Genomic DNA, 25,476 nt, shown 5'->3' with positions numbered 1-25,476 from the left:
CTCCAAAGGCACATGCCCTTGGAGGACAGTGTATTCCAGGAATGCCTGTCTTTCTGGGAAGTTACCTTGTTCATCTAATTACACAGAAATTCATCCATGAGGATCCAACTTGGTGAAATAAATGAGAACATACAGAAACACAGGTATCTGGTTCTTCATGACCGAATCATACTGCATCATGCATTAACTGTGCAAAGAAACTTTTACACCATACTAGAAACCTAAGCCTAAAGCTTGTGCAGGATCCTATATTAGGCTGTTCTACTTTTTGTATCTACAGGAACTATATTCACTGTAAATATAATATTGGAAGAAATCGTGCAGGGACATCCCATAGAAAAATTAATTTGTAAGTTATAAATGTAACAAATATGCAAAACTTCCATGAAACAGCAAAGAATTCCTAAACATTCAAGTCATGACTCTTTTTATTTTGCTACAGGGAAAGATGATAATACTTTTATCAACATACATAAGAAGTCAGTGATGAAAAAAGTGGTTCCCCATCCCCCTAACAAAGATCAATGATTGGATAGTTTTCCATGAAAAAAAATAAATCCAAACGATCTCTAGAGCCCACTTAGGAAATTTCAGCAACACCATGGAATAAAAACAAAACAAAACAAAAAACAGAATAATCACATAAGACAAGGATGATAATTTCATTTTTCCTGCATCATCACATCTCCCAACCTTTCATTGTTCAGTGTCAAGGAGGAACTTCCCAGCTATAAAGAGATTCTCTCATCAGAAAAGGAAGAGTGGGGTGAACAGCCAGCCTCTCGGTGCAGAGGCCCTCCTTTGGTTTTGTACCACCCAGACTAGCAAAGCTGAGAAGTGTAGTAACAGCTAGAAACAAGGGAGCAAAGCAGACACAGAGGGATTGTTGGTAGTTCACAGAGATCTGCTCTGCAGACAAACACAGCAGCTTCTGTCACTGACAGTGACCAGCCAGTACAGCCTCTATGGACCCCATTCAGGCATCACCAGTGTTTGGCCCACAGGCATTTATGTTTGCTAATGCCACCTATCTCAGTGGCTGCCTGCCCTTTCAGCTGTGCACCAGCCTGCCCCAGTATGGCTGCCCTCACCAGCCTCCACTGCAGTGTGCATGCCCAGGGAAGGAGAGAGCAACCATGGGAGAACACACAACATCCAGGACCCCCAGAGCTACTTGTAGGCCTAGATCAGGCCCTTCCTCCTGTTGCTGGCCAGTACCACCATGCTGTAACTAGCCTCTCCATCTGTGCACCTGCATGCTCCCTAGCATGGCCCTTGTCATCAGCTTCCACTGTATTGTGTACAGACAGGGTTAGAGTGTGCAGCCAGAAAAGAGTACACTGACAGCCAGGGTCTCTGAAGATGCCAGTGAGCACATAGATAGCCCTGGCCTTGCTACCTGCTCTGGCTCCAATCACTATGAATGTGTCTGTAACTGGCTTCTGCCATATAGGGAATTCATCACCACAGCTGGCCCATGCTACTGAGTGTATGATAACCACTAGCTCTGGCCACCACCACTTCCTACCATGGTTCCTACTTACTGAACTTAGAGCACCACTTAGGACTCCAACAGCCCTTGCAGCCACTATGAAAACTCCACACTGCTCATCAAGGACAATAAAGTTTTGATACTGAGGACATCTGTGGCCTGAGTCAAAGAGACATCACACTGCCCCTGGATCAGGTGCCACCATGTACCCCTGCACTTGCTGTCCTACACAGCTGAACCTGGGGCCAGAGCATGATATGGGGTGCTTCCATCCACAGGTGAAAGACTTCCCTTAACAAAGTCAGTCCACAAAGTCTGGAAGAGGTGACTACTTCTTCAAATGTGCAGGTATCTACATAAGCTCTAGGGATCACACAGAAACATAGAGACAATTAACATCAGGAATGTAATACAACAACAAAAGTTCAATAAAGAGAAAAAGACATAAAAAAGAACCAAAAAGAAATTATTGAGGTAAGGAATACAGTGATTGAATTGAAGAGTTCAGTAGATAACTTCAAAAGCACTTTTGAGCAAGCAGATGAATCTAGCAGTAAACTAGAAGACATATCAAATGAAATTATCCAATCTGAGGAACAAAAAGAAAAAAGGAATGACAAGGAATGAAGAAAACCTATGGGAATTGTGGATGCCATTAAAAGAAATAATATATGTATTATTTTATTAGAATCCCAAAAGGAGAAAAGAGGGGGAAAGGAGTAGGAAGCTTATTTAAAGAAATAATAGCTGAGAACTTCCCAAACGGGGGAGAGATTTGGACCTGTAAGTTCATGAATCTATTAAGTCACCTCAAATTTGAATCTAAAATGTATTTCTTCAAAATAAATAATAAAACTGTCTAAAACTAAAGACAAAGGGAATTTTAAAACAGCAAGGGAAAAGAAAAATGTTTTCATACAAGGGAACCCCAATATGGTTATCAGCAGATTTCTGAACAGAGACCTTGCAGGCCTGGAGAAAATGGGACAATATAGTCAAAGTGCTAAAAGGAACCTCCAAACAAAAATTGTTTATTGATCAAAGTTAAACTTCATAATTAAAGGAGAAGTAAAGATTTTCCCTAATAAACAGAAGCTGAGTGAATTCTTCACTACTAAATCAACCTTACCAAAACTGTTGAAAGGTCTTCAGGTTGAAACAAAAGTTTGCTATTAATAACATGAAATATGAAGATATACAAAACTGGTAAAGGTAAGCAAACTTCAGATTCAGAATACTCTAAATGTAATATGGTGATGTGCTAATTACTTAACTCTAGAATAAAGGCTAATGGACAAAAGTAATACAACAAAAGTTCTATAAAAACATAAAAGGCAGAGTAAAAAGTTTTAGTATGTAAGGTTAAATTATTGGTATAAAATAGACATGTTTATATAATTTTTCTGTAAGGATCATGGGAAATAGAAAGCAAGAATCCTTTGTGTATGTAGGTTACATATATATGAGATAAAGAAAAGGGAATCAGAACATACAATTATGGCAAACCATATACCTGATAAGGGGTTAATACCCAATATATAAAGAACTCAAACAACTCAAAAGCAAAAGCAAAAAATCAATAACACTTTAAAAACAAATGGGCAGAGGAACTACATAATATTTTCCAAAGAAGCCATCTGAATGGCCAACAGCTACATTAAAAGGTGTTCAATATCACTACCATTAGGGAAATGAAAATCAAAACCACAGAGAGCTATCACTCACACCTGTTAGAATAAGTGTTATCAAAAAAGACTAGAGATAATGTATTGTTGAGGCTCTGAAGGAAAGTGAATCCTGTTCTGACGGCAGGAGGGAAAATTGATAGAGCCACTATAGAAAACAGTATGGATATTCCTCAAAAAATTAAACATAGAACTATCATGTGATCCAGCAGTCTCACTTCTAGGTATATATCCACAGAAAATGAAATCAGGATCTTGAAGAGATATCTGCACTCACATGTTCACTGCAGCAGCATTTACAGTTGCCAAGATTTGCAACAACCTGTGTCTGTAAATGGATGAATGGGTAAAGATTTGGTGTGTGTGTGTGTGTGTGAGTGTGTGTAATCACCTAAACTACAGATCTTACAATATTAAACCAAACTCATCCCAGTAACATCTAATTAGAAAAAATAAAGAGAAAAGTTATTGTGGTCCAGGATCAGTAATCTTTTTTTTTACTTTCACACCCCTTTAGCCTACTTTAATCTAGAACAGTTCTTCAGTCTTTTTTTTTCTTTCATATTTTTAACAGTTTTGAAGAGACAGCAAGTTATTTTGTAGGATGTCCCTTAAATGGGTTTATTTCTTCATGGTCAGATTCAGGTGATTCATATTTGGCAGAGTTACCGTAAAAGAAATGTTGTGTCATTTTCAGTGCATCTTGTCAGGAGGCACATATGCTGTCTTCTTCCTGCTTATGACAACTTTAATTACATAGTTAAGGTGGTGTCTGCCAGGTGTTTCTATTTTTGCTTCAGTAATTTATAAACATTTCTTGGGGAGATAATTAAAAACTGAATCTTGTTCCTCATCAAACTTTACCCATTTGTTTTACATTAATTTGATCTCTTTCTCAATTAATTAGTTTGCTAATAGCCAAAATGTGTTTTCTAGCTGTATATTTACTTCTACTTTTATAAGTTGTAATTCACTAGAGGGAGAGAAAGGATATATACATAAATACTAACTAGAATCCAGTATTTGTTAAATAGTTTTTAAAAATCGTCAGTCTGACAATAAATAGTCAAAAACTATTCCAAGTGTACTGGTGTTTAAAGTTCTACTTCTGATTAGGATGTAGAATATTGCAAAGGATTCCACAATGCTAAATGCAAAATATGGGTAACATATGCAATCAAATGCTCCTAAGGTAAAGTTCATCAGCAAGCTAAGGACACAAAACAGTAAATTGAAATAAATTTCAAATGAGAGGAAGAAGTAACAGACATAAAAGCAAGTAGAAGAAAAAAAGTAAAAATTTCCTTAAAAGTCAAATGTGAACCTGCCTGATAATTAAGAACCACTGAGAATTCTCGACACAACAGTAGTTAGCACCTATTTGATATGTTTGGGGGGCCTCAGAAGGAAGATTAGGGACAGAAAAGAGACAGAAGTGGCATGCCTTAGTAGCATAGACAAGCAAACAGTAACTGAATGCTGTTGGGTAAGTCAGAGCTTGTTTGGTGTCCTGGACCTTTCTCTCATATGAAGTAAAAGATGGCTATTTCTGGTGGAATGATGATAATCCCTTCTACCCTCTCCTTCCTCCTTCTCTTACTTGGAGATAATTACAAGCAATGGACATTTTCTTACTGTGTAAAGGTCAAGAAACTAGTTGTACCTAGGATTCTTTGATAATATAATGCACAGTTCTGCTATTCCTGAAAAAAGACTGGGGAACTCTTATGCCCAAAGTTCTTCACAGGGAAAAAGTAAGAAAAGCTGGACAAACTTCACTCCTGGCGTTCAGATGCAGAAGGTAAGAAGAAGCATGAAGGTAGTACAGGCGACATGAGAAAAATGTGCCTATTCTCACAATGAACCTTTCCATGAGCTAAGCAAACCAATGAGTCAGTCTCTGGGGGAGACTTAACATTGAAACCCTCTCTGTTTCAGACATACTTGAGCCTATTGACATTGAGGTTTGAGCAGAAACAGTAAGAAAAATATTCGTGTATCCTAAAATTCACACTAGTCAAAGTAGCAACAGTCCAGTGTTGGAGAAATTTGAAGTGTATTTTTTTCTTTAAGGAAACTATAGCAAAAACAAAACCTAAATCCAAAGTAACTCTTGACTGATTTCACTCAACCTTCCACACTAATGGCCTAAAGAAGAGGTGGGCCTATTTCTGTTTTTAAATACTTTTAACTCAGTCTCATACTATTCCTTTAATTACCATTTCTACAATTTTTTCCAAAATTTGAGATGTAAAATGCAAGGTTGGGGGAAAGACCCACTGTTATGAGATAAACTAATCCACAGAACTACACCCTGAGGTAGCTTGGATATTTTTAATACACATATATTTATTATGAATAATATATTTAAAAGTACAGCAAAATGTATGGACAACATGCATGAACAGATGTGCAATTTCACCAGAAAATTGGAAACAAAAAACAAACTCAAGAAATAAAAAAGGTTATTATAGGTTAAGTATTCCACTGACAGGTTTATCGGCAAAATGGACATACTGCAGGAAGGATCAATACACTGAAGAGAGTTCAATAGAGATTATCTAAGTTGAAAGACATGAAGAAAAAAAATGGTAAGTGACCAGATTATTCAAAATGAGATATTGTCAAACCTAACACATGTAGAATTAGTATTTTAGAAAGTAAACAAAGTGAAAATAGGACAGAACTATTTTAAGAGATGATGGCCCAGCATTTTTTCAAAATTAATGAAAAACAACAAATCACAAGAAGAAGCTCAACAAAATCCAAAAAGGTTGAATCTAAAGGAAATCATACTGGGGCATACAATAGCAAAATGGCTGAAAACAGAAGATTAAAAAGGAAATCTTAAAGGTACACTGTGAAGAAACAAAGATTAGAATGTCAACAGAAGACTTATGAAACACAATGCCAGCCAGAAGACAATGGTATGGCATCTTTAAAAATGGAAAAAGCAAGTAAAGGCCCTGTAAATCAAGAATTATATAACAAGTAAAATTATATTTCAAAAGTGAAGGACAAAATAGTTTCAGATGAAAAACTTCTGGGAGAATTAATTTCCAGGAGACCTGGTTGCCAAGAAATGTTAAAAAAAGTTCTTCAGGGAGAAGCAATATGATACCAGATAGAAATATAAGTCCACACACAAAAAGAATAAAAGTTGGAGAATGGAAAAAATATGGGTGTATTTGAAATGCAATGCTTGTGAGTAAATAATATAAAAGATGATTGAAACAAAAGAGTAACAACACATTATAGGATATGTCATGAAGAGAAATAAAGTACATGACCCTAACACCAAGAATTAGAGGAAAGATATAAAACATAGTGTGGTCAGTAACTTGAAGGGTCATTGTGGTAAGCTAAAAGTAAATTTTAGAGATTCTATAGATACAGCTATTAAAAATAAAACAAAGAAGAGTAGTTTAAAAGCCAGTGAGTTAAACAGATTAAAAAAACACTCAAAAATTAAAAGGAAATATATGGCAAATAGCAAATATGAAAATGGATGTTAATTTAACAATATAAAATTTTTAAATTAAATATAAACTAGCTAAACACTAATTCAAAAGCATAATTATCAGACAGTAAAATAAATACCTCAGTATATGCTGTCTATAAGAAATTCACTTTAAATTAAAAAACAGATTAAATGTGAAATAATGAAAAAATATATACCTTGCAAACACTAATCATAGGAAAGATGGAGTGGCTGTGTTGACATTAGGCAAAGTAAACTTTTGAAAAAGAAATATAGTCAAGGATGAAAGGAATATTACACAATGACAGAAAATAATTTATGATTTAAAAACAAGTGTCCTAGGTGTAGATTAAAGATGGCAGTGTGAGAGGTGAGACAGAGGCTTCCTCCTAAAACCACATATAATATGAAAATATAATTAATATGACTAATCCTGAAAGAGCAACAGGAAAGAGGGCTGTGGCAGACTGCATACACCTAGAGAAAAGAATAAACTTCACGGAACAGGGTAATATACTAAAGCCATGGCCTGGCGGGACCCAAGCCCTTCCTGCACACCAGCTCACTAGTGGGAGGAAGAAAAACAGAGCAGGGAGGGAGTGGAGGCCTGGGACTGCTGAATACCTAACTCTGGAGATCTGCTCTGGGAGCACAAACCTACATTTCATGGTGCTTTCATGGTATGCTCTTTATTAGGAGGTTGGAAAGCTAAGACAGGCAGAATACCTGGAGAGACTGAGATTACAGCTGCTTGTGAAAAGCAGGGATCCATATCTGGCTGCTCTGGGAGAAAAAGAAAGGTGAGTAGTCTGAGAGACTTCCTAACAGCAAGAGGGCTGCTAAAGGGACAAGGATTGCACAGAGCTTTCTGCTCAGGAGAAAGGACAGGTAGACAAAATTGTCCAGGTGCTCTCTGCCCAGAGGGTTGGGAACTTTCTTGATTTTCAGGCACTCCAGCTCCCTGACTGGCTACTCAGCTCGAAGGACCCCCTCCATGATACACAGCCTACCTGTGCCTTTCTCCCAGCCAGCCACACCTGGATCACAAACCAGCAAACCTCACCCTGGTGTTAGGCCAGCCAGAAGGAAGACCTGTCTACAGCAACTACAAACACAAAGCACAGAGGCTTATACCTGTTTGCTCGGCCCGCTGGTTCTGGCAATGGAGGTAGGCATAGCAGCCGGGAAGCAGGAAAGAGCTCTTTCCTCATGTCAGCCACTAATACCACTCCCCTGCGACCTCTGACATTGCTTCAGGGGCTGAACAGCTCCAGAGAGTAGAGTTTCTGGACACTAGAGGGAGCCATACACAAATATGAAATGCCAAAGAAACCTGGTACAAAGTAAAATTATGAATACAACACCTGAGAAAGATTGAAATTAAATCGACCTCATGAATTTTCCTGAAAGGGATTTCAAAATAAAAATCATTAACATGCTCATGGAGGTACAGAAAAATATTAAAGGACTTAGGAATGAATTCCAGTCAGAGATCCAATCATTGAAGAGCACAATGGAGGTTACTAAAAGCAGATTAGATACGGTGGAGGAGATGATAAGTGAAATAGAAATTAGAGAAGAGGAATACAAAGAAGGTGATGCACAGAGAGGAAAAACGATCTCTAGGAATGAAAGAATATAGAGAGAACTGTGTGACCAACCCAAAAGGAACAATATCCCCACTATAGAGGTACCAGAAGAAGAAAAGAGAGGAAAAGGGATAGAAAGTGTCATTGAGGAGGTAATTGCTGAAAACTTCCCAAATCTGGGGAGGGAGATAGTCTCTCAGGCCATGGAGGTGCACAGATCTCCCAACACAAGGTACCCAAGGAAGACAGCACCAAGACATACAGTAATTTAAATGGCAATATCAAGGATAAGGATAAACTATTAAAAGCAGTCAGAGAGAGAAATAAGATCACATACAAAGGAAAGCCCATCAGGCTGTCATCAGACTTCTCAGCAGAAACCTTACAGGCCAGAAGGGAGTGGCATGGTGTATTTAATGCAATGAAGCAGAAGGACCTTGAACCAAGAATACTTTATCTGGCAATATTATCATTTAAATTTGAAGGAGGGATTAAACAATTTCCAGATAAGCAAAAACTGAGAGAATTTACCTCCCACAAACCATCTATACAGTATATTTTGGAGGGACTGCTATAGATGGAAGTGTTCCTAAGGTTAATAGCTGTTACCAGAGGTAATAAAGCCACAATGAAAAAAGTAGAGCAGTTAATTACTAAGTAAATGCAAAATTACATCAACTATCCCCAAAGTCAATCAAGGGATAGACAAAGAGTAAAGAATATGATACCGAATATATAAAGAATGGAGAAGGAAGAAAAAGGAAGAGAAAAAAATAACCTTTAGATTGTGTTTGTAATAGCATAGTAAGTGAGTTAAGTTAGACTCTTAAATAATAAGGAAGTTAACCTTGAACCTTTGGTAACAGGAATAAAAGCCTGCAATGGCAACAAGTACATACGTATCGATAATCACCCTAAATGTAAATGGACTGAATGCACCAATCAAAAGACATAGAGTCACTGAATTCATAAAAAACAAGACCCGTCTATATGCTGCCTACAAGAGACTCACTTTAAACCCAAAGACATACACAGACTAAAAGTAAAGGGATGGAAAAATATATTTCATGCAACTAATAGGGAGAAAAAAGCAAGAGTTGCAGTACTTGTATCGGACAAAATAGACTTCCAAACAAAGACAGTCACAAGGGACAAGGACATTACATAATGATTAAGGGGTCAATCCAAAACAAGAAGATATAACCATTATAAATATCTATGTGCCAAACACAGGAGCACCTATATATGTGAAACAAATACTAACAGAATTAAAAGGGGAAATAGAGTGCAATGCATTCATTCTAGGAGACAGCAACACTGCACTCACTCTGAAGGACAGATCCACCAGACAGAAAATAAGTAAGGAGACAGGCACTGAACAACACATTAGAACAGATGGACCTAACATACATCTACAGAACTCTACACCCAAAAGCAGCAGAATACACATTCTTTTCAAGTGCACATGGAACATTTTCAAGAATAGATCATATACTTGGCCACAAAAAGAGCCTTGGTAAATTCAAAAAGATTGAAACTGTACCAACCACTTTCTCAGACCACAAAGGTATGAAACTAGAAATAAATTACACAAAGAAAATGAAAAATCCCACAAACACATGGAGGCTTCACAACATGCTCCTGAATAACCAATGGATCAATGACCAAATAAAAACAGACATCAAGCAATGCATGGACACAAGTGACAACAATAATTCAACACTGCAAAATATGTGGGATGCAGCAAAGGCTATGCTAAGAGAAAAGTATATTGCAATAGAGGCAAACCTCAGGAAAGAAGAACAATCCCACATGGACACTCTAACTCACAGTTAATGAAACTAGATAAAGAAGAACATATAAGGCCCAAAGTCAGTAGAAGGAGTGACATAGTAAAGATTAGAGCAGAAATAAATAAAATTGAGAAGAATAAAACAATAGAAAGAATCAATGAAAGCAAGAGCTGGTTCTTTGAGAAAATAAACAAAATGGATAAACGCCTAGCCAGACTTATCAAAAAAAAAGAGAGTCTACACACATAAACAGAATCAGAAATGGGAAAGGAAAAATAACTACAGACACCACAGAAACACAAAGAGTTATCATAATACTATGAAAAATTATATGCAACAAACTGGATAACCTAGAAGAAATGGACAACTTTCTAGAAAAATACAACCTTCCAAGCCTGACCCAGAAAGAAACAGAAAATGTGAATAGACCAATTTACCAGTGACAAAATTGAATTGGTAATCAAAAAACTACCTAAGAACAAAATGCCTCTCCCAGGTGGCTACACCACTGAATTTTATAAACATTTAGTGAATATCTAATAACCATCATCCTTAAAGTTTTCCAAAGAGTAGAAGAATAGGACATACTTCCAAACTCATTCTATGAAGCCAGCATCACTCTAATACCAAAACCAGACAAAGACACCGCAGAAAAAAAATTACAGACCAATATCCCTGATGAACATAGATGCAAAAATACTCAACAAAATATTAGCAAACTGAATTCCAAACTACATCAAAAAGATCATCCATCATGATCAAGTAGGATTTATTCCAGGAATGCAAGGATGGTACAACACTGAAAATCCATCAACATCATCTACCACATCAACAAAAAGAAGGACAAAAATCACATCATCATCTCCATAGATGCTGAAAAAGCATTTGACAAAATTCAACATCCATTCCTGATAAAAACTCTCAACAAAATGGGTACAGAGGGTAAGTATCTGAACATAATAAAGGCCACATATGACAAACCCACAGACAACATTATGCTTAACAGTGAGAAGCTGAAAGCTTTTCCTTTAAGATCAGGAACAAGACAAGAATGTCCACTCTCCCTACTTCTATTCAACATAGTACTGGAGGTCCTAGCCATAGCAATCAGATAACACAAAGAAATAAAAGGCATCCAGATTGACAAGGAAGAAGTCAAACTGTCACTGTTTGCAGATGACATGATATTGTACATAAAAATCCCTAAAGAATTCAGTCCAAATCTACTAGATCTAATATCTGAATTCAGCAGGATACAAAATTAATATGCAGAAAGCGGTTGCATTCCTATACACTAATGATGATCTAGCAGATAGAGAAATCAGGAAAACAATTCAACTCACAGTTGCATCAAAAAGAATAAAATACCTAAGAATAAACCTAACCATGGAAGTGAAAGACCTATACTCTGAAAACTACAAGACACTCATGAGAGAAATTAAAGAAGATGCCAATAAAAGGAAACACATCCCACACTCATTGATAGGAAGAATTAATATTGTCAAAATGGCCATTCTGCCTAAAGCAATCTACAGGTTCAATTCAATCCCTACCAAAATACCAACAACATTCTTCAATGAACTAGAGCAAATCATTCTAAAATTCATATGGAACCACAAAAGACCCTGAATAACCAAAGCAATCCTGAGAAGGAAGAATAAAGCTGGGAGGATTATGCTCCCCAGCTTCAAGCTCTACTACAAAGCCACAGTAATCAAGACAATTTGGTACTGGCACAAGAACAGACCCATAGACCAATGGAACAGACTAAAGAGCTCAAATATAAACCCAATCCTATATAGTCAATTAATATACAATAAAGGAGCCATGAACATACAATGGGGAAATGACAGCCTCTTCAACAGCTGGTGTTGGCAAAATTGGACAGCTATATGTAAGAGAATGAAACTGGATCATTGTCTAACCCCATACACAAAAGTAATCTCAAAATGGATTAAAGATTTAAATGTAAGTCATGAAACCATAAAACTCTTAGAAGACAGCATAGGCAAATTCTCCTGAATATAAGCATGACCAACTTCTTCCTGAACACATCTTCTTGAGCAAGGGAAACAAAAGAAAAAATGAACACATGGGACTACATCAAACTAAAAAGTTTCTGTATGGCAAAGGACACCATCAACAGAACAAAAAGGCATCCTTTTGGGAGAATATATTTGTAAATGACATATCTGATAAGGGGTTAACATCCAAAATATAGAAAGAACTCACACACACCTCAACACCCAAAAAGCAAATAACCCGATTAACAAATGGGCAGAGGATATGAAGAGACAGTTCTCCAAAGAAGAAATTCAGATGGCCAACAGACACATAAAAAGATGCACCACATCACTAATTATCAGGGAAATGTAATTAAAACCACAGTGAGATATCACCTCTCACCAGTAAGGATGGCCAGCATCAAAAAGACTAAGAACAACAAATGCTGGTGAGGATGCAGAGAAATGGGAACCCTCCTACACTACTGGTGGGAATGTAAGCTAGTTCAACCATTGTGAAAGCAATATTGAGGTTTCTCAAAAAACTAAAAATAGAAATACTATTTGATCTGGAAATCCACTCCCTGGAATTTACCCTAAGAATAAAACTTTTCAGATTCAAAAAGACATATGCACCCCATGTATATTTACATTAGCCAAGCAATGGAAGCAACCTAAGTGTCCATCAGTAGATGAATGGATAAAGATGAGTGTATATCAATAATACCTTAATTAAAAAATACTATTCAGCCATAAGAAAGAAACAGATCCTACCATTTGCAACAACATGGATGGAGCTGAAGGATATTATGCTCAGTGAAATAAGCCAGGCAGAGAAAGACAAGTGCCAAATGATTTCCCTCATTTGTGGAGTATAACAACAAAGCAAAATTGAAGGAACAAAATAGCAGCAGACTCACAGACTCCAAGAAGGGACTAGTGTTTACCAAAGGGGAGGGGTGGGGGAGGGTGGGCGGGGAGGGAGGGAGATGGGGATTGAGGGGTATTGTTTAGTACACATGGTATGGGGGTTATGGGGAAAACAGTGTAGCACAGAGATGTCAAACTGTCAATCTGTGGCATCTTCCTACACTGATAGATAGTGACTGCATTTGGATATGGGTGGGGACTTGATAATATGGGTAAATGTAGTAAACCACATTGTTTTTCCATGTGAAACCTTCATAGGAGTGTATATCAATAATACCGTAATTAAAAAATACAAAAAATTTTTTAAAAAGACAAAAAAAACAAGTGTCCTAAATGTATATGCACTTAATAACAGAGCTTCAAAACTTTGAAGGAAAAAGTGGTAGAGGGAAAATAGAAATAGATAATCTCACAGCTATAATTGGAGAATTTAACATTTTTCTCTCACTGATATAGCAAGTAGGCAGAAATCCGTAAGGATATGGAAAATTTGAATAACTTTCAAATACTGTAAATAATTGATAGAGTCAATTATACCAAATATCAGCAAAGGCAGATTCTTTTCAAATGCATGTGAAATAGTTACCATGATAGATTGTATTCTGAGATAAAATACATTTTAAAAATTATGTGGTCAGATCCTTTTAGTGAATAGTTGAATTTGGTTTGCTAATATTTTGTTGTATTTTGAATATATTTTCATCAGGCAAATTGGCCTGTAATTTCCTTTTTTGGTATTGTCTTTGTCTGGTTTTGGTATCATAGAAATGCTAGGCTCATAAAATGAATTTGAACTGAAGTACTTCTTCCTCTTTGACTTTTTGGAGTAGTTGGAAAAAGATGCATATTAATTCTTCTGTAAATGGTTAAATTCAACTGTGAAGCCATCTGGTTCTGGAATTTTTTGTCAGGTTTTTTTGATTACTGATTCAGTTTTATTAGTTATCAGTCAATTCAGATTTTCTTTCTTCCTGATTCCTTTTTGGAAGACTGTAAGCTAGGATTTTACTAATTTTTTCTAGGTTGTCAAATTTATTGGTGTGTAATTGTTCATAAAAGTCTCATAATACTTTTTATTTCTGAGGGGTCAGCTGTGACTTCTCTTTCATTTCTTACTTTATTTATCTGGGTCCTCTCTCTCTCTCTCTCTCTTTTTTTAATTAAGTCTGGCTAAAAGCTCACCAATTCTGTTTACCTTTTCAAAGAACCAGCTATTTGTTTCATTGATCTTTGGATCATACACCACAATCAAATAAAATTCATTCCAGGCACACAGGATGGTTCAATATCTACACACCTATCAATGTGATACAACACATTAACATTAAGAAGGATAAAAATTACACAGTCATTTCAACAGGGTAAGAAAAAGCATTTAACAAAATTCCACATCCATTCATGGTAAAAAATCTCAACAAAGTATAGCAGGAACATAACTCAACATATTAAAGTTCATATATGACAAACACAGCTAACGTTCTGAACTGTGAAACACTAAAAGCTTTTCCTTTAAGATCAGGAACAAAACAAAGATGACCACTCTTATTACTTTATTTCAACACAGAACTGAAAGTCCTGGCCGCAGAAGTCACATAAGAAAAAGACATATAAGTCATCCAAATTCATAAGAAGGAAGTAAGGCTATATTTGCAGATGACATGATATATAGAAAATACCAAAGATTCCACTAAATAACTACTAGAACAAATGAATTCAGTAAAGTCACAGCATACAAAATATATGGAAATCTGTTTCATTTATATACTCTAATAATGAACTATCAGAGGAATTAAGAAAATCATCTCATTTGCAATTGCATCAAAAAGACTAAAATACCTAGGAAGAAATTTAGCCATGGAGATAAAACACCTGTATTATGGAAACCTTAAGACACTGATGAAAGAAACTAAAGATGACACAAATAAGTGAATAAATTCTATGCTCATGGATTGAAACAAATATCATTAAAATGCCTCTACTAACCAAAGCAATCTATAGAGTCAGTGAAGGCCCTATGAAAATATAAATAGTACTTTTCAGAGAATAGAACATAGAATCTAAAAATGTTTATGGAGCTGAATAAGATCCCATATAGCCAAAGCAGCCATGAGAAAGAGGGATCAAGCTACAGGTATAACAGTACCATATTTCAATCTATAGCATAAAGCTGTAGTAATCAAAACAGTATGATAATGAGACAAAGACAGACATATAGACCAATAGGACAGAATTAGAGAGCCCAGAAATAATTTCACATTTATGTGGTGAATTAATCTACAACAGAAGAGGCAACAGGAGGGAAATACAGTCTCTTCAAAAAACATCACTGGGGAAATTGGACAGCTACATGAAAAATAATTAAACAAGACCACTTCCTTACACCGTATACAAAATAAACAAAAATGGATTTAAGACCCAAATGTAAATCCTGAAATCATAGAACTCCTAGAAGAAAACATAGGCAATAAAGTCATGGATATTGGTCTTAGCAATATTTATGTTTTGATCTGTCAAATCAGGCAAGGGCAGTAAAAGAAAAATGAACTGTTGTGACTAGATAAGCTATAAAATAAACTATTGACTCCACAAAGTTTTTGCATAGGGAAGAAAATCATAATAAAACAAAAAGGCAACTTGCTGAATGGGAGAAAATATTTGCAATGATATATCCAATAAGGGGTTAATATCCAAAATACATAAAGAACGCATACAACTCAATATAAAAAAACATAAATATTCTGATTAAAAAACTGGCAGGAGACCTGAGTGGACATTTTTACAAAGAAGACCTGTGTATGGCCAACCGACACATTAAAAAATGCTTGACATCACTAATCATCAGAGAAATGCAAATCAAAATCCCAGTGAGATATCACCCCACATTTATCAGAACGGCTAGTATCAAAAAGACAATAAATATAAGTGTTGGAAAGGATGTAGAGAAAAGAGAACCCTTGTGCACTGTTGGTGGGAATGTAAGCTGGTGCAGCCACTATGGAATACAGTATGGAGATTCATCAAAAAATTCAAACTAGAAATACCACATGACAGAGTAAATTCAAAATAAAGAAAGGGCTCAAATCGCTTGATTTGAAACATTTGAAAAATTTCCATTTGAGGAAACTAGGGAAAGGAAAGCAAATTACATGCTAAATAAGCAGAAAGAAGAAAACAGTAATAAAAGTTGAAATTAGTGATTTATAAAACGTCAAAGGAACTTGAACAGTCTGAGAGAAATCAGACAAATTAAAACAACCCATTCCTGGGGACTGTTCACATGCCATATGTTCTTTTAACAATAAATAGTTTGTAGTTGTAAGACTTTGGAGCGCTACAAGCATTGACTCCCCTATACAGAATTTTATTGTCGTTAACAACCATTTGATCAATAAATATGAGAGATGCCCTCACAAAAAAAAAAAAAAAGAAGGACAGACTTCCAATGGTAAAATAAATTAGTAACCGGGATGTAATGTATAGCATAAGGAATATAGTCAAGATATTGTAACAGCCTGGTAGGGTGATAGCTGGAACCTAGAATTATGTATATAAATGTTCTACCACTGTGTTGTACACTTGAAACTCATGTAATGTAATACTGTGTGTCAACTACCCTTCAATAAAAAATAATTATTAAAAAAAAAAAAAAAAAAGTCAAAGGAACAGAGAAAATCAATGAAATAAAAAGTTATTTGAAAAAACCAGAAAGATTGAAAGCAGTAGATATACTGATCTAAATAAAAGTATGTGTGTGTTTGTGTGTAAGAGAGAGAAATGGAAAGAGAAAAAGAAAGAGAGAGACGACTAACAGAAGAAAATAATTATCAGTATCAGGAAGATCATATTACTTTAGATTCTACAGATGTAAAAAAGATAAGGTCATAGTATTAGAAACAACTTTCTACCCATAAACTTGATAAGTTACAATGGGCCAAATCATTGAAATTCATACAATACCAAATTCATTTAAGAAAAAAAAATACAAAGCCAGAATTTCCCTATATTTTAAAATTGAAGTCACAGTTAAAAACCTTCCTACAATAAAAAGTTGAGGTCCAAGAGGCTTCACTTCTGAACTCTACCAAATATTTAAGGTATAAATAATACCAGTTATATGCAAGTGTTACAGACATTAGGAAAGGTAAAACATCCCAACCCCTTTGTTTAATCAGGACCACTGTGGTACCAAAACCAGACAAAACCGTTATGAGAAAGCTAGAGATCAATATCTCATATGAAATAGACAAAATCCCTGAAGAACTTTTAGCAAATCAAATGAGTAATGAAGTTTTTGTTTTGTTTCAAAACATATGTAAGTCGTCTGTTGGTATGCATAATTACATGAGTAAAGTATGGAGTCAAACTGGAAAATGAAACTGGGTATGGAGACAAACTACTGTACTGTCTTCAATTCAAATACTAGCTGTAATGATTCTTAGTTTTATCACCTTGGGTAAGACATGCCACACTCAAAAAGGAAACATTAGCAGTAGTGTTTAGACTGAAGGCAAGGATTGTGAATCTCTGCTTGATGGGAAATTAAAATAAATAATAGTTATATTAAGATATGTATATTATATTTCTGTATCATATTGATATGTTAACATTTAATTTCATGTCATTTAAATGTTTTACATCGAACAAATATTTGAAAAGTGTTTTATACAAACAGTAATAACTATGAAATAATAGGAGTGCTGAGACTTCTATCTGAAATTTTATTTTTCCAGTAAGAAAAATAAATGTTTTATTAAACATGTTCCTATCTGAAACTCTAATAGCTTCCTAATCCAGGAGAAGACTAATTCATTGGAGGCTATAAAAACAGCTATACTTTCTTTTCAAAGCCCCAAATTCTTTAAGCCTTTTTTCTCCTTCATTTTAGAAACATGAATTGCAAGACTCAAATCTGGCAGTCACATTTTGCAGAGTATTTTTTTCTCTCAAAATTTGAGCAATGTATTTCTTATAACAGTCTTTACAATAAGCAAATTTGTGTGGAAAAGTCAAGTGTTAAATGAAGCCATGCAAATTAGCCATCTGGATAGAACAACATTGTCTTGCAGATTATTGAGCTCAACAGATTTATAGGCTTATAAAATATCTTCATCTTTTAGTCTTTGCAATATTCTACTGTATGACCAATACTTATGATTACTCAAATATTAATTAAGCTTGGGAGTTTGGAAAAAATTGTTGACAAAGCCTTCATGTTTCCATCCAATACCAAGACAGTTATTTTGGAATCCATGACTAAAATAATACACAGTACCTTAAAGTACATTTGAGAAGATATTTGATTTTTACCCAATACATTTTTATCATGAAATGCCGAGAACCCACCATCATGCTGTCATTTTGGCTGTGTGAACAACCAACATATTTAAAAGCTCTGCCAATGGTAATTATGAGAAAGGCTGACATGAAATAAACAGATGAACACTGTGATTTAGTGGCATTCTTCCTCCCGTAGTTCACTGAAGTCTTGTCTATCCACTCGTCTGAGGATGTCATTGCTCCGTGCCATATGCTTTCCTCCCTAGGTACTTCAGCTCACGTTTCTTTCTCTTATCTACCCTTCTCCCTAGATACTAATTCACATTCACTACTTAAATTTACTTTATTGAGGTATGATTTAAAAGTAAGAAAATACACTTATCTTAAGTGTACAGTTCAATGAGTTTTGACAAATTATTGCTACATTTAAATATACAACATATCTACAAAATGTTGTTAATGATTCTTAAAGTCAAATCTGCTCTCAATCCTATACTCCTTCACACAAACCCTGAACCCAAGGCAAAATATAATCTTATTTCTGACGTTACAGATTAGTTTTGCCTTTTCTAGAATTCTACAAAAATGGATGGATCCAGTATTTACTTTTTTATGTCTGATTTCTATTGCTCAGCATAATGTGTTTTGAGATTCACCCCTGTCATTTCATGTATCAGTACTTTATTCCGATTTATTACTAATAATCCATTGTATAAATACTACCAAAATGTATTTATTATTCATCTATCATAGGACATTAGGTTGCTTCCAGTTCTTGAATTCTGTGAATAAAACTTTTATGAGAATCATGTAAGTTCTTATGAGTGTATAAACCTTTTACTTCTCTTTGGTAAATGCCTAGGATTGATGAGTTATGTAGTAAGTATAAGTTTTTTAAGAAATTGCAAAAACTGTTTCCCCAAGTAGTTGCCCCACTTTAACTCATACCACAAGATTCTCAATTACTACACATATTCATCAACACTTGGTATAGTTTTTCTTATTTTAACTATTCTAATGGATGTCTAGTAGTATATCATTGGGGATTTCATATGAACCTTCCAGATGACTAATAATGCTGACCATCTTTTCATGTGTTTTTTAAAGCAATTTATATATCATCTTAAGTCTGTTCAAATCATTTATAAGTTTCCACTGAACTGTTTGTCTTATTTTAACTCTTTATGGATTCCATATGTCATCTATGAATAAGGACAGTTTTTCTGTTTCTTTTCCACCTACAAGCTATTTTTGTTTTCTTGCATTATTGCACTGGCTAGTGCCCCCATTATCATGTTGCATAGAAGTGTTGAGAGTGGACATACTTGGCTTTCCCTTTATCTTGGGTAAAAACTGTCTTTCCACATTAAGTGTAATGCTGGTCATTTGCCACAAATTATTGTATTGTGTTGTGTATCACCACTGGATGTTTCATTTTGGCAAAACATTTTCTGAATCTATTGAGATAACTTTTATGTTTTTGCTTTTCTAGTCTATTAATACTGTAGAGTACACTAATTGTTTATAATGTTGAAGTAACCTTAAATTCCCCAAATTGATCATTTGTCAACAATCTTTTTACTGTACACATTGTCATGGGGTAGTAATCTTTTATATATATTGCTGGATGCAATCTGCTGAAATTTTAAAGAATTTTGTTTCTATTTTCATAAAGGATCTTAATCTGTGTTTTGAAATTATTTTTTCAGCTTTATTGAAGTATAATTGACACAAAGTTGTTAAGACATTTAAACTATAGAGTGATAATTTGATATATGTAAACATTGTGAAAGGACTCCCCACCCGCAATCCCAGTTGAGTTAATTAAGTCAGATTTTGATTAAGACTTCCATCATCTCATATACTTTAAAAAAATTTTAGTGTGTTTGTCTGATTGGTATCATCATAATGCTAACTTCATAAAATTACTCAGGAAATAGTTAACTCTTCTAGTTTTTGGAGAAGTATGCATAGAATTGATGTTATATTCTTCTTTGATATAATTAACCATTGGAGCCACATGGGTCTGGACTTTTCCTTGTGGAAGGTATTAAACTACAAATTCAATAAACTTAATAGATATAAATGATCGAGAGTTTTTAAGTGTTTTTGTAGTTTGGAACTTTTCTATTGCACCTATATTGTTAAATTTACTGACAGTTACTTTGTTTATAAAGTTCTCTTGTTACACATTTTCAATCCTAAGGTCTGTAGGATCTTTTTTCTGAACTCTTGTCAAGGGGTTTATCTATTTTCCTTATCTTTCAAAAAATAAGATTTGGGGTACACTCATTTTTCTCTTTTTCATTTCATTAATAAATGTTCATTTAAAAATTATCTTCTTCCTGATATTTAGAGTTAAATTTGCTGCCTTTTTATTGTTTTTAAGGTAAAAGGTTAGAATATAATTTCATAATTTCATTTCCATGTAATGCTATAAATATTCTGGGCACTGATTAAAATGCTTTCTTCATATATGAATATGTTGTGTTTTAACTCTCATGTAGTTCAATATGTTTTCTTATCTTGCTTATAATTTCTCCTTCCACTCATGGTCTATATGATGCTATAAGACCAAAACAAATGTTATGTGCAACTCAGTAATAAATGGGATAAGAAAGAAAGGAAGGCTAGTTTGAATTTGTCTATTTTATAGGGACAATGATGTTTCTTTAGGAAACTGAATGAAAAACTTCTGATTAAAGCTACTATTTTTACTCAACATAATTTTTATATGTTTTGTGTCATCACTAGATACTGGAACAAGATAAGAATTTTAGAATCTTCTCAAAGTGATTTTACTCTATTGGGGAAAAACTGGCAAAATGTGGGCAGTGCTCTACAATAGAAATATTTGTAATTTTTAATTATTAAATAGTAAATATTTAATTTTAATTTAAAATTCTAGTAATGACAGAATAAAGCAAATAAAATTAAACTGAAGTTTAATAATATATTTTATTTAACCCTACATATCTAAAACATATTTCAATATGTATTCAATATAAAATTATAGTGACATTTGCTTTTTTATCACTAAGTCTTCAAATAGTCTGGATGTATTTGATATTTTCAATATATCATAATTCAGACTAGTCACATTTCAAGTGCTCAATAGCCTGAAGTGGCTGGTGGATACTGTATAGAACTTCAAAATATTCTTGAAATATACAGAAAGTACTAATTTAGTACTCACAGCAATGTACCTCCATTGCTTTGAACAATTCCATGTTAAAGAAATTTAGTAACTAGTCCATGATCTCTCCGCAAATAAAAGATGTGATTTGCACCAAAACCTTTCTCACTTCAAGTCCTGTGTTATTTTCATGACCTTTCATACATCTATAGTTTCTGGTTTCTTTGCCTCTTACTAACTCCTGAGTTTTCTTAATCATTATTTGAAATCATGTAATCAAAACTGATGTGCTCTAGAGCTACTGGGCACAGAGTTGCAGCAAAGTGCTCTTCTCACTGATGTGAAGGGCAGGAGTGTAATGATGCTTCTCTTCACATGTCTGGGGAATCAAATTTATATTTCCTTTAAATCTTGAAAGAAATATAAAAGTACATTGCAAAGGTATAGTAGTGTGTGCTGACGATCCTAATCCTAAATCTGTTTCCCTACATAGGATTTTAAAAAATAGTTGGGAGAATTCTACTTGGATAAGTAGAATAATGAAATGAATTGTATTTGGTTAAAACTATTAAAATGGGCTTGCCTCTAAAGAGTTGGATAAAAAGTTTTATTTCCCTGTTAACCAAAAAACTCAGAACAGTTGATAGTTAATCTTCATATCCAAAGCAAATTTACCTCAACATGTCGCTAGTGTGGTCTAGACTTAGTTTTAAGCTACTAAGTCTCTGCCATATTTTGGGGATAAACTTCCTTGTGGCCAAAGAAATTGTTACATATATGGGATCTACTAAAACCCATGCTAAAAAATTAACTGACTGCAGAATAAATTTAATTCATTAAACCATTCAGTCACTGATAGACACATACATATTTGTTAAGCATGAATGGCTTGGATGCTGGAATTACTTACTGAAATCACAAGAGTTCTGGTTTCCAACATGGTCTTTAATTAAATCTGAGTTCGGTAAATCTCTTAACCTCTCAGTGCTATCTTCAGTTACTACATACCTGAGAACTATAAGCCTGTGGCTCATGCTCCATCAAGCACGTGAGGAACAGGCAAAAACATGTTTCCACTTCAGGCCAATCAAATATGTAAGCACAAATATTCGATTCCTCAAAAAGTCCCACAAGGAGCTTTGTTTCTGAGATTTTTGCTACACTCAGATCTTGCCACACTCCTACATCTGATTCTTGGCACTACTTTTTAATATAAAAACTATATTGAAAAAAATTTTAAGGCAGCTAAAGTAACATGCTATATTCTTAGAAGGAAAGATTCAATGTAGTTTACATATATATATATGTATGTACATATATACATGTGATTTTATAGAGTTCTCTAGATTTACATAGTTATATATATAATTATATGTAAATTCTAATTTTATTGACATAGTTTGAGTGGAATTCCACTTAAAATTCTAGAATAATTATTTTTCCTTTGCTGATTTTTAAAAATAAACTGTTCTTAGAGCATTTTAAGGATTCTGCTTTAGAATAAATTTGTTTCAAATTGGCCAGTTTAGTGAGATTTGACTACTAAACTTTACCTCCAGATCAAAAAGAAAGTTCTGCAGGAAAAATGCTGTATGAAAGGCGCCCAAAAGCCCTGCTTCCTTAAATATTGGGAAGGGCAGCTGACATGAGGTATCAGTAGATGCATGCCAGTTAGTTCAAATCACTCTGGCTGTGCTGTTTCTAACTCAGTCCAAGTTTGCTAAGAATACCCAAGTTGGGCATTACAGAGGAGAGGTTTAAAAATTAGTCATTTATAGCTTATTTTGATAAGAAGAGAATTTGGCTAACTGTGAGACTGAACTTCACTATGTAAAATCCTCCACCAGGAACCATTCAAGATGAAGCACCACATGCTGAAAACTATCTTAACTAAAATACTGACAGATGATGCAGGCAAAAATTGGGCATGAGTTTACTGATATTAAACAAAGCAGCACATGACTGGTTTCAGAGTACTGTTGTTTGAGGCAATGGAATAGTTACCTGTGCTTGGGCAAATGTGGGGGAAATGAGGTGTAGAATCTGCTCTGCAAAAAGTCATACCTAAGAAGAATAATAAAGATGTGAACACTGAAATGGAGAGCAATAAGGAAAGCAAAGATTATCAGCACTGCTGATTATACATACAGGTCATGAAACTGCAAAATAGCATTTATAGGTAGCACTGAAGGCAATTTCACTGGAAGTATTCAGTCAAATGCAACCAGAATCATGCACATTTTTATTTCCATAGCCAAGATCATCCCTCTGCTAGTACAAAAGTATGCTTGGAAGTTACTGAATTTGTTCATGTGAAGGGATCAAATGAAGTACCTGTTCTTTTGGTAGGGGAAGCAGAGAAGGCTTCTCTGAGGTGGGAGTGATGGTGGTAACTCTGGAGAATCTCCTGAGTGGAGGGTATGGTGACCATATGGTGACCAAAGGTTGACATTGCTTGCCACTGAGCTGAACCAAGGGAGAGAAAACTGCTTAATTAAAAGTGCCTTGCAAGACTGTAAGCAACTTGAGACTAGGTCTTACTCATGTTAATATTACCATATAATTGTAGCATGCTGTATGTTGCAAAATGATGCAAAACCCAAAAACATTGAGTGATATTAATAGAGAGTAATAGTAATATTCATCCAGGATTCTCAAGAAGTTGCATGTCAGGTATAGTTTTAGCTATGAATCTAACTTTCCACTGAGAGACACAAAGTTCTCTTTTTATAGTGAAGTTCAACTACACTAAGGAAATTAACTGCTGGTGCGGCAGAGATCCTGTATAGGACATAAGCCTTAGCAAGGAGGAAACATTCTGAAGAGAATGTTGAGGGGATTAATGCAGCTATGGGATTTGGCTGAAAAAGTCTGTTCTGAAAGTCATCTTTGAGCAACTGCAAAAGTAGAGAGTGAGGGTGTAAATATAATTACAGAAGAAGCCCAATTCTGTGTAGAGGACTGTGGAACAAGCTTTAAAGAAAATGATCAGCGGCAAGGTTGCCCCTTTTGCCTGTGGAGGCCGTGTTCATGGTACAACATGGGGAGCATCATGCATGAATAACACTGTGTACATGGGGCATTCTGTGGTTGTGCAATGTGGCAGTTACTACCCGCCTTCCCCTAGCAGAACCCCACAGCATCAGAATCAAGAACAGAATGTGCCTAGATCCTTTGTCACCCAGGCTAGGGATTTCCCCCTTTTCATTTGTCAGAATGCTTTGTAACTGGATATTAGACCTCTGTCCTTCATTCAAGTTGATCTATATTAATATATGTTCTCTCTTTTCTCAATGTAGTTACTGTCAATAACCACGAATAATTTTTCCAATTTTATTAAACCTTACATTAAAGACTCCTTATTGTATTGTCATATATTACTTCCTGAATATAAAGAACACTTCTTTTTATCTATGAAAAAGATTTTGGTGCTCCAAGTAGAAAAACATCCCTGACAGACTCCTGCTTCAATAAAGTTTATTTCTGTCTTAAGAGTTGCATATTACAGGCATTCAGTAATATTTGGAAATCATTGAATTTTATAATAGTTGTAGCCAGCCTGGAGCCCCTGAAATCAGCCTGTGTGCCATCTTTGATAATGTGCTCTAGGCTTTCTGCTGCCAGGACCTCATTTCTCCTAGCTCAAGTCCAACTGAATGTGGACATTTTTTCTTGATACACTCAGGTACCACAAACTGGGACTTGGTTCCTGCCTTTATAAAACAGTAGCAAAGCTTTGGTGCATATCAGGAGAATAAATTTTCTTGCTGCTACTTCACACCTGCTTGTCTTCTTGGACCACTTCCCCAGTCTAGATTCTGTCCCCTTAACTCCTGAGTGTCTGAATCCCTCTGCCTTTCCCTTTAGGCCTTTAAGGTTCATTTGCTCCTGGGAGTTCTGCCGTCCACTTTGAGCATCAGGGACTTCTGGCACCACAGCACCCATTCTCATGCTTCAACTTTGTGTCTTCCTGAGTAGCTGATCCTCAACTCATCCACTACCACCAAGCAACAGACTCAGAGACAGCCTTTCCCCCTCCTTTTGGTCTTCCTACCTAACGCTGGCTCTCCTGTTACCACTTCTGATCACT

The sequence above is a fragment of the Manis pentadactyla genome, chromosome 7 (genome assembly GCF_030020395.1).
Source record: "Manis pentadactyla isolate mManPen7 chromosome 7, mManPen7.hap1, whole genome shotgun sequence".
NCBI lineage: Eukaryota > Metazoa > Chordata > Mammalia > Pholidota > Manidae > Manis > Manis pentadactyla.
Note: the sequence above shows the minus strand (reverse complement) of the source record.